Here is an 11,376-nt window from a genome sequence, read left to right on the forward strand (position 1 = left end):
TCCTGCTGGGAGAACCTAGTTCACACTAGCTGTGAATGTGTTAGGACAGAAAAATCAAAGTGTTGAACTGCTGTGAGGCACTCTCGTCATATCACCAGGCCTTTTGAAGCTGTAATTCAGTGATTGATCAGAGGAGATCTAATTAACTAACCACATTATATGAGAAAAACAACCGTGGAGAAGGTTGTGATACTCACATTCATCAGAATCTTTGCAAGGGTGTGGGTGTTCTATGGAGAAGCCAAATCTTCATTCAATATATGACCTAAAAATAAACCTTAAGATTAAAAGTTTCCTTTGTCTTTCTGTCTTGCCTTTCCCTTATTATTGCTTTGCATACTTCTAGACATTTTAGGAAGTGCTTAGACCATATTTGTCACTAACATATTCAGCATTCAGTTAACTGCTTAAATCTAATGTTCACCCACACATGATCTATATGGGGGTGAAATTTAGAGATGAACATCACCTTAATAAAGTATCTTCTATTTTTGTTTCCCATTTAAGAATTGTGCTTTATAGCATTCGGTGCCTGCAGAGGCCAGGCAAGCTCACTCTCATCAGAAATGGCATTTATGAACATTTAGTGCAGCCTCAGTCTGAGTTCAGTCAACTTCTCCCATGGGGTGTGTGAAAGCAATGTGACCTGCAACGTGACAAATGAGAGATGTGACAAACATGAAGCCAAATATTATTCATTGGGATTGATGAAGACTCTGACATGCTGTTGTGAAAGGGTACAGAGATCCTGTGCGTATTTTGCTTGCTTGACAGCCTTTCATCTTAGATGCAGAGACCATGATAAAACTCTACAGCAATTCAGGCTCTCCAGCAGATCTCGTCTTCGCTGATTGCCCTTTCATACCTGTTGTGCTTTGGATTGTGATTCTCCTCTCTTTTGGAGGTCAGGTTGTTTCATAAAGCTTCCAGATCTTTGCCTAACAAGAGCTTTTAAGCCACATAGAACCAGCAGGTTGTTTTATAAAGTTTCCAGACCTTTGCCTAACAGGAGCTTTTGAGCCACACAAAATCAGCCTTGTTGAGCAGGAAGAGTCATCAAGAGTCTTCTTATGTGCCTTATTTCAGTGCTGTGGGCTACCTTGTGTTATCTCCCACATAATTTGGCATCTGGTTTATTTGAGAAACACTTTACTATTAAAAGAATATCTTAGTTGAATATAATTTTTCCCTATTTTAATAATCCTTTTTTTATGTTAGTGTCAGATGTAGCCTTAAATGAAGAATTTCATTAATTTTTATACTTTCCCTCACTGTTTTGATTCAAGGCCATTGCACAGATAGATTAATATTGCTTCCCCAAATTTACATTTAAGTGGAGACATTTCAGCAAAGACCAAAAGGGGAGGAAAGCAACTACTTTCCAAACCATTATTTAATATCCTCGCAAAAGAGGCTATATGGCTTGCCCACCCCACACAGTCTGACCCAGAGCTGGTAATCCTTCTACTCCTTGGGTCAGTTTTGTGCTATTCAGTGACAGTGACAGGCAAGATACACTTTGTGTCAGTTTTACTCTTTTTTTTTTTTTTAATTCCAAAAGAATAGCCTGTACATAAATTACTGACATATTCATGGGTTTGCCCTTCAAGGGTTTTTCTTTGTTTCGTGTTTCAGAAGTTACTGTTTGGAAAAAAGATACTTCCACACAAAGTGATGTGTCTGCAAAGCTCATTAAAACTGTCTTGCTCTTCAGAGCATGCCAACATCTCTCTCCTGTGCAAAAGCCTCCCTAGGACCTTGCTTTGGTTATCTATTTTGGGCAGGCTACTGTGATTTTATTGTATCTGCACGTGTCACCCTTGGTTGCTTCCCTTTTTCTCCTGATGACTTACTAGCTCAATAAGGTGCACAATAACCAGCCTTAAGTACTAGAACCATCAGAAATTGGAAAATCACTCAGCAGGACAAACATGGTTAGCCTGCCCCCAGCTGATGGGGGGGGAAAGGCTTATGGGTGAAGGAAGATATTTATGGGAATAATTTGCTCAATCTCTATAGAGTTTGGTCTTCCAGTTGGAAAGAAAATCTGTAATAAAAAATCTACATCTTTGGAAAAGTGCCTTGCTCTGAGCTTGAAGTATTGCTTTGTTTAAAAAGCTAGTGTTTTCTTTGTACTTACAGAAAATTAAATCAGGGTTTCCTTGTGATAGCAAATGCTCTGGGAATGATCTTCCAGCATTTTGTGTATAGTATTTTAGTATGCTTCTATTTAACTTCGGCTTTCTCTTACCATTAATTACATCTATTAGTCATTAGCCTGTTAAACTCTTCCTATTTCTCGTTTCTTTGGAGAATAAGAGTAATTCGAAATAGTTGGAGAATGCTGGCTAGGCAAGTGATTGTGTTTATAAACAGAAACATAATGTTCCTCTTTGTTTACAATGATTGTCAATAGAAATTGCATTTGTTGGTTTTGTTTCTCTGAATCTAGATACCACTCTTTCAGACACCTGAAGACCCATTATCGCTTCCGTAATGTCTGTGTTGCTTTGTCTGTGAGAGAAAATGTCCTTTATTGGCCTATCTTAGAAATACCATCTCATCAGTTGGGAACTGATTTAGAAATCTTTTAATTCAGCAGAATATATATGGCACTTCCAGGGAAAATCAAACCACGTGGAAACAATAAAGACTGGCAGTTATGTCTGATCAACAGTAATAGTCCAGCATCTAGAGAAAAAAATAGGATGTATTTTTCTTCCACATTTAAGAAACCCATTTTTTTGTCTTTTTAGCCCATTAGAAAAATACCAATAGTTGAGCCTCTGCTTTTTTTTGAGGTGTGGGGCAGGAGGAGAATGGTGAAAAGACAGAGAGCTGCAAAGACTTGCAGCAAATTCTGATCCTTGATTTTATTTGACTGGATTTAACAAGATTCCTTTGTTGAAATATCATAGTCTATGTTGGGAATTATGTCAGGAAGCACAATATGTGCAGTGTGGGTGAGTGAGCTTGCATAAACTGTCAATGAAGATCAATTATAGGAATTATTGAATTACACACTAGAGAAGAAGCAGATGACTTCTTTTTGCATGCAAGTGCTATGTGAACTATTTTTGTCTGAATTAAAATATAGCCACAAAGGCAGTGAAAATCTGTCACTAAGCATCACAAGCTGCCCAGGCTTATTGATTATTTTTTTCTTTACGACTGAAGCCTTGTGGTTTTGGCATCAAGCACTGTGCAGATTAAGTGAGAGAGCCTCAGTCTACTAACAATGTACAATATATATGCAGCTTGGGTAGAAAGGGCCCCTTATGAAACACTTGTTAAGGATTAAAAGAAAATGTTATTTAGCAGTTGCCATTTTCTGAAGTGCTGGTGCTCCCCATCCATGCTGTGTCCTCCTGCTCATACCAGAGCTGGGCAGTTGACAGCAGGGTAGGGAGACAGGCTTGTTTCCTACACCTTCATCATGAAAAATTCTGTTTATCAGCCTGTTTATTGGACCTTTTTGAATGTCTAGATAGCATTTTTGGCTTGAGAGGCTACACATAAGGTAGGAAGACTGGCTCTAGAATAGCCAGCCTTCAGCAGACCATACACAGCTGCTGAACACCACTGCCAGCATTGCCTGTCTGTGTCTCTGGCTCATTTTGGTGCTGAAGAATCCCAGCTTGGCAAAAGAGAAAACCAGTAGGATTTAAAGGCCCTTTTTGAGAGAGAAATAGCTGTTCTAATTCACAGGATCTAGTTGATGTAACATCTCCTGACGCTGAGGTACTGAAAGGCATCAGAATGAAACCCAGGAGAATACAGAGAGGACAGAGGTGCAGCCTGTGTGCAAATACTTGTTTATTCCAGCCTCCTCTGTCCTGAAATGTAAAACCTTTATTTCATAATATCTGTTCATGTTGGATTGAGTTGATGCAGAAGCCAGCCTCCTCCACTGCTTTTCCTGCTGTCTTCTGGAGAATTTTAAGTGGTAGCTGGTGTTCAGCTATGCAAAGTTTGTTAGCAAGTAAAAATGACTTGGCATATATTTTTGTTAATTTTTTTTTCCCATTTTGAGGTTGGCTATTAGGCCTTTCTGATAATTATTTGATACGAAAAGCTGGCTACTTTCTGCTTCATCTTTAAAAGGTGTAAGAATTGTATTATTTACTTTGCCCCTACAAGTTTGCACCTCTCCCTTTGTTGCCAAGACAGTAATTGCCATTGGCTGTTTCCATCCACAGGCACAATTCCTAGTGCTGCATCTGATCCATTTCAAAATTTCAGAGGATCAGAGCAAAAGACTGTTTTCTCTGAGGAAAACTGGCCAGCTGAGTGACGGGAAGAGCAGAAAGTAGAAAATATTCTACCTTATGTAATTCATAAAATTATAGAGGAATTTGAAACAGCAGCATAAACCCACCTTTTATTAAAAACTAATTTTTAAAAACTTTAAGTCCATCTGTAGTACTTAAAAAAAAAAGGAAAAGAGAAAAGTAGATTTAATCCTTTTTTTTTGCAGGAGATGTTTATTCCACAGAAACTCTTTTTTTCATGGAGTTTCTGATCTTCTTTCAACACTTGTATTTCATTATCCAGCTTTTGGCTAAAAATGGCTACATGCAATTCCTTGACAGGCATGAACATTGCATTGTTGCAACAACCTCCCACCATGCATTTTTTTTTCCTTTTTTTCTCCTGTTTGAGGAATAATATACTGGTTTTGTAGCCTCTTCCTTCTCGGTAGGAAAGTAAATTTAAAAACATTAAGAAAACAACATGAGCCAGTCCAATAGCACATCAGGAATGGTGAATGGCACTCCAAATGAGTGATTGGACCATGCAGGGACCTCCAGAGCAGCCAGAAATTGCCACTCAGCCCTTGTATAAACATTGTTACCTCACTGCTTGTCAGTATTACCTCTTAATCACTTATTCATCATGATTTTTAACATGGAAAAGCTGTTTAAAAATCAGAAGCCCACAATAGTCACTGTAAAGTATTTCTTGGCCTCCAAGCAAACAGTATAGAAATAATTCTAGAAGAATTAAATAAAGTAACATGTAGGCTGTCATTGCTGAGTTCTTCAAGACAGGAATGAAGACACCCACTCAGAGCAAGAACATCTTAAAACTGTAAAGTACCAAAATCGTGATTCCAAATGAAAAAATAGACAGGCAATCACATAATTATTTTTTTTTTAGTCTTACCTGGAAGAGTCCTTCTACATTAAAGCTGTCATTGTCTCATCTGATGCTTTTATTTATACTCTGAACAAAGTGCTACAATTGTTCTTTTCTACCCTATTCGTTCTTGCCACCACACCTATAAGGCTGCAGTGCACAGGTTATTGCTTACTGGAATTTTTTTAATAACTCTTCGGAAGAAAAAAGATACCATTTCTTTCAAGTTCAGTTATATCAGGAAGCCAAGTCTGCCTCTGTATCTTAATTCACCAGAGTTAGCAAAAGGTTTGTGTTAAAAAAATTAGATTACTTTAAACAGACGTTTTGTTTAATTTTGATACTTCAGTCTGACATAATTTGTTTTACTAACCTGTAGGTGGGTGGATTTATTTGGCTTTTAGATAACAAATCTTGGATCTCTATAGTACATTGTAGCTGCATTAATCAGCCAACACTGGGCTGCAGGAAGGCACTTTGTACTTTCCTATGACTTCTACAGCAAAGACAACTGGAGCAATTGCCTGAGTGTGGATTTGATATGAGCAGGCTCTTCCCAGCTGCACTGCACTTTGCAACTGGCATTGAACTGACCTATTTAAAAAAAAAAACCCAACAAGCTAACAAACATCCCATTTCAAAGTAGGATATTTTCCACTCCACTGGGAAACTGATTTAGGGATGCTTCCCTCCTCAGGTGGCTGCCTGCCATTTGTTACACAGTGTAGTTTCAAGATCAATCTAACCTTATTTATTCCAGAAAACTCCAAACAGTAATGAGACCTGTTCTCCCCAGCATCTCAGCCATAGAGGGATATACGGGTATCTTTCAACACCATCTAGCTAACTCCTAAATTCATTCATATTCTTAAACCTTTCTGGAAGTCAGCCAAAGAGATGGGTATGCTCAGCTCTGCTGTTCATCCATGCTGGATAGGGAGATGTCTGTCTGGCACAGCTCTGTTCCTGGCTGGTCTCAGGGACAGAGATCAACTAAGAGCTTACTCCTTATATTGAGACAGAATGAATCTTTTTTTGGCACTTTCCCTTGATGACAATCAGATTTCCAGTTTCCGAATATAGTGCATGGACTGGATTGAGTCAGAAATTCTTTTGCCACAAATCAGGATACACAATGTTCTGCAGCCCACAGGAGGGTGGGGAATGCCAGGTTTCTAAATGGAATTCCAACACATAGCAATGACGTGCAGATAAGCATCCCACAAGCAAGTAACTTATTGTAGTAAACTGAAGGGTGTCTTTCCTGTGGATTTGTTGATTTAAGGCAAGGAAAAACTTCTGTGAACACCTAGAATTCATTCATCCTAGGACAATGTAAGGTCAAATTAATAAGTTTTAACTGTGTTCTCAAAAGAATTTGATATCTTCCCTGTAACAGCTTTTGGAATCTAAGTAAAATATAGTTTGATATGGCCGTCTTTTATATGATTACCGTACCAAAATACCCAGAATAAATGGGTTTTGTCATGTGCAATTTTCAGCTGATTTTCAAACTGAACCTGTTCCATTCTAGGTTTTATCTTCTAAAACAGAGTTCAACATTGCCTTCCTTTCCACAACAGTCAAAACATGCAGGTAGTTCTTTAGCTACGTTTATTGTCATTGCTCAGATACTTGTCAGTTTTGCTTTAATTAAGCCCCTGTCATTTGTTGCGTTGCAGCATCTAATTCCCATTAAGTCATGACAAATTCAGTTTTCAGCAGGTCCAGGAGATGTCAATGTGAACACATCAATATTCATGTGTCTTGACAGATCATGAGGTTTAATAAATTGCGTTCTATGAAATAATCTTTGTGGGAGCAGAGGTGTTCCTGTAATAGCACAAAGGAAGCCTGAAGCTGAGATTTGTAGAAGATAATTTGTTTTTTGCTGCATCTAAAAGTTAATAAATTATTTCTCCAGTATGTAATGAGGTATTTGTTTTAGGATAAATACATGTTAAAAAAACCCAACAAAACAACACGTGGAAGACAATTAAGATAAAAAAAAGTGTTTCACTTTCATGTGGTTAAATGCTCAATTATCATATAAAAAGGATTCTTAGTGACCCAATTTTGCTACCATTTCATTCTTGTCACACCAGAAGTTGAGCATTATTATGTGTTGGCTTAAAGAGGAATTCAACACAGGGCTGTAATGCTAGGAGAATTTGGTAAAAAAAACATGGCAAGTCACTGAACAGTGTGTGTGTGTAGTGAGGAATCCTCGGAATTGGGATTAGGTCTGAAGTGCAGCACATGTGTCTGTTTGCACTTTTATAAATAAAGACAGAAAATGCCTACGTATCTAACAGGAAGGCTACCATGAGTATTTAAAACCCTATTTTAATGGATTTTACTTCTGCAAATATAAAGAAAACAAAAGCAAAGTGTTAAACCCCAGTGAACATTAGCACATATTAAAGCTATTATTGGCATATTGCTAATACCAACAAAATAGGGGTTTAATATTTCAATAAAAATAACATTGAAGAATATTATCAGCTGTAGTTCTGCACCAAACTTCTAGTGAGAGTCCATGGCTGAAGCATCCAACAGCCGCTTAGGCCTTTTAAAGTTTAATGTGCTTTTTGTTTATCCTAGGAGGATGATTGCAGAGTGATCCTTCTCCCAAAATTCTGAGGAGGAAATTAAAAATGCTGCAGAAATAAAGACAATATAGTTGTTTTCCTGGTAATTATTTCTTTTTGCCTTTGTATCTTCTCTGAAAAGGAATTTACTTACCTCTCCTGTAAATTTTATTCCTGAAGATATTGCAAGATATCCTGAAGATTGTGCAAATACTTGGATACCCTATAGTGTGCATGACTATTGCATCTGAGTTGGATATTTTCTGATAGTTGTGGGGAAAAAAAAGGTGAAAAAAAACAGTGCTTAGTATCTATGGGGTTATTTAGGTCCCATTAAACAATGGGGAGAGCTACTATTAGCAAGGGTTTATGATAGCATTCAGGTCAGCCAAGTTTAACCCTTTATTTTGATGTAGAAAGTGGTAACTTGGTTATGATCAGGGTTAGGGCTAGGAAAAAAGAAAAAAGGAAGAGCTTGGTTTATTACAGGATCTTTTAAATATGAGTGAGTTAGAGAAAGGAATAGAGCTGATAAGAGATCATTCATTTTTTGTTTTCATTTTTGTTGAGATTAGCTATGGCAAAGGCGGCCATAGCATGCAACAAAAGAATCACTGCAGAACACCATGTATTTCTGGGATCTGCCTACTTTGGAAGCCTTGGTTCCAAACTGCTGCCAGTCTGCATGGATGGAATAGCATTTCAATTTGGAAACAACAAAACAACAGAGTTGAAGACATTACCAAGGTAGGAAAAAAAAACCCCACAGGATTATTTTGGTAATGTTTAGCTCTTCGAATTGTGAGAACACACTCCTTTTTGATTACCTTCTAGCCATATGTAAATCTCAGGAAGGTAGCATCCTCGGAGCAGTCATGAGTGTCTTGCTGCTCCAAAGATGAAGATACTTAAGAGTGATGCTGCTGTAAATACAGAAGTTAACAGTCAGGTGGTGTTAAGGGGGGATTTGGCATCTGGCTGCCCATTAAAACATGGCGCTGTTAGTTTGGATGAGACTCTGAGTGCCAAGTTCTTGGAAAAACATTAGCATACCTAATCATTTCCTTCTGTATTTCTTTAGTGTCTTAGGCCCTGAGCAAGCCTGAAGGGTGTTAGTGACAATCTTTGGAACATGGTCACTTTGGTGATTGCTTGTATACAACAGCATGAGGGAGGAGAATTCTGACCAAGGAAAGAAAGGGAACCCTCTACTCTTATAATAAAAAAAAAATCCAAGCAAATGGTAAGCAATGTTATGCTTTTGAATGACCCATTCATAGTAGGCAATAAACTCTTGTTTTGCACAGTTGCAGGTTTGCTGTTGAACCTTCAGGTTGTGAGGTAATCACTGAAGTAGCTGCCAAGATCAAGAAACGATACCTAATTTGATCATTAAAAAGACAAAGAACTAGAGTACTATGATTGCTCTTGGTAAAAGTATCAAAAGTGTGAGGATTCATCAGCGTCACTCTGAAGACTTCAGACCACCAATTCAAAGAAAACTGAAACATGTTCTTCTGAGAAGGTATTTTATATTTTTACCTGAGACTTGGGTACTGAGTTTTATCACTGAAACAGCACAGCTTTTCTCTTTCCTCTCTTCCCTCCATCTGCCACTTCAGCTTCTTAACATTTGATAAGAGTTCTGGTACAGCTGTATTTTTATGGTACTATTTCATTTTCCTGGTAGACATTCTGGTTTATAAGAGTCTGTTATTATGTGAGTCTCTTATTGCAGCAACAAATAAGAAATACCAGAAAGTGACCTTCTACCTCAGGGCTGATTCCAGTAAAATGAGTATTTTAGGGCCTTCTTAAAGGGAACTAATCTAACTTGAGCCCTCACATAAATTATGAGGAAAACTGTATCTGTCCCAAACAATGCTTATACCAGCCAGCTTCCTTGCTTGCAAGCACTCAACAGTATGCAAACAAAGACTTTATTTGGTAAAATTAAGTTACAAACATGAAAATTGGAGCAACTGAACTCATATCATAGTTGAATGGGCTGGGCAGTTGAAAGGCCAGTTCCCCAAGGCAGTCTTGTTAGCCAAGCAGCTCACCTTGGCTGGGTAGATTTGGGATACTGTGTGGGAGATCCAGAGCTAGTATTCATGTTGTAGAAAGGAAAGGGTAGCCTAAGGTGGGTGAGAAGAAACCCTTAATGACCCATATCTTCATCCAGTTTGTGGATCAGGTGTTCTACACCATCCTGCAGACAGTGGAAAGAGGCTCAGCCACACCTTGTTATTTGAGCACAATTTGGAAATGAGCTGACAGAAGGAGAGCCCAGCTCTTCTGCTTCCCCATTTTCTAAACCTAAACTATTGTACAGATATAGTAATTTCCCAAGTGGCATTAGAAACAGCATATTTAACATGAATTTTGGCAGTTAAGAGAGGGGGCTGATGGCATTTGCACAGGAGAATGCAGGTTGGAGAAAGGCCAAGGAGGCTAAAGGTCTTCTCTTGTTTTAGATGGCAGACAGTGAGCCTTGTTTGCAATCTAGAACAGAGGAGCCTTAGACATGAGAGGGTTCCAAATATCAAGGCAGGATGTGATATTTTACTAAAATGCACTAGCATGAAAATTGACCAGTTTATGAAGAGGAAGCTCTTTAATTGCTTTTCTTTGACAGAGCTGATCTCTCCTGTGCAATGCAGTGGAGGATGAGGCCTAGACAATGACAGTGTTCTGAGTGGAATCCAAAAAGCATCTTGGCAGTGCACGTAATGGGCAATAAATTAGATTAAATTTTTTTTTTTTCAGGCTTAGTAACTTTAAATTAATCCAGATATGTTAAGTCTGAGGCAAGAAATACACCAAAAATACTTGAGTATTCCAGGGGTGGACTGGAAGAAGTGAAAGATCCAAAATCCATAAAATTATTTATATAAACGCATACTACAGTAAATCCATCAGTGAATTATTAGCTAGATGCCAAGCCAGTATGAGCATAATTAAAATGATTGCTGGTTAGCAAAATATCTTCTTTTATGTCACTACACAGTAACATGATTATTTTTAAGGAACCTCATCACCGAGGTTTCTGTTACCAGTTTAAATCCTGTCAAGACTCTGTGTGACAATGAACTCTGCTTGGAAATAGCAGCCTGTGCTTTGCAGAGATGTTTGCAGAGAGCACTGGTGCTTGTGCTGATGTTCTCCTCTGCCATCCCTGCCCTGATCCATTGTCAAACAAGGTCGTCCCAGGGAACATTTGGATGGACGGCACGTAGGCACTTGAGAGGGGGTGCCAAGCTGGAACGTTTTCACCAGCGTTTCACCTGAAAGCTAATTACCCTATATATGAATAAAATGGCCACACGTATCAGCAAAGAAAAGTATAATTGGCACATAAAGGTCAAATAAGCATTTTACAGGAGATTTAAAGGTTTATTTCCCCTCTGGCTGCCCTACCTGGCAGCCGGCTGCTGCCAACCATGACGTCTGGTCTACAGTTGAACCAGCTCTTGTCAGATCCGTGCAGAATGAGTCATTTTTGGCCTTTAGGATTTGGCAAAGGAAAAAAAAAAAAATGATAAAAAAAGACGAGGTAAAACACAGGAGAAGAGGTGCGCGCTTTAGGGGAGCAAACCCCGGAGAGCAGCACAGCAGCACGGGGCCCTGTCCCTCCGCGGGGCCC

Source organism: Chaetura pelagica, unplaced genomic scaffold, assembly GCF_000747805.2.
Source record: "Chaetura pelagica isolate M959 unplaced genomic scaffold, ChaPel_1.0 scaffold249, whole genome shotgun sequence".
NCBI classification, from domain to species: domain Eukaryota; kingdom Metazoa; phylum Chordata; class Aves; order Apodiformes; family Apodidae; genus Chaetura; species Chaetura pelagica.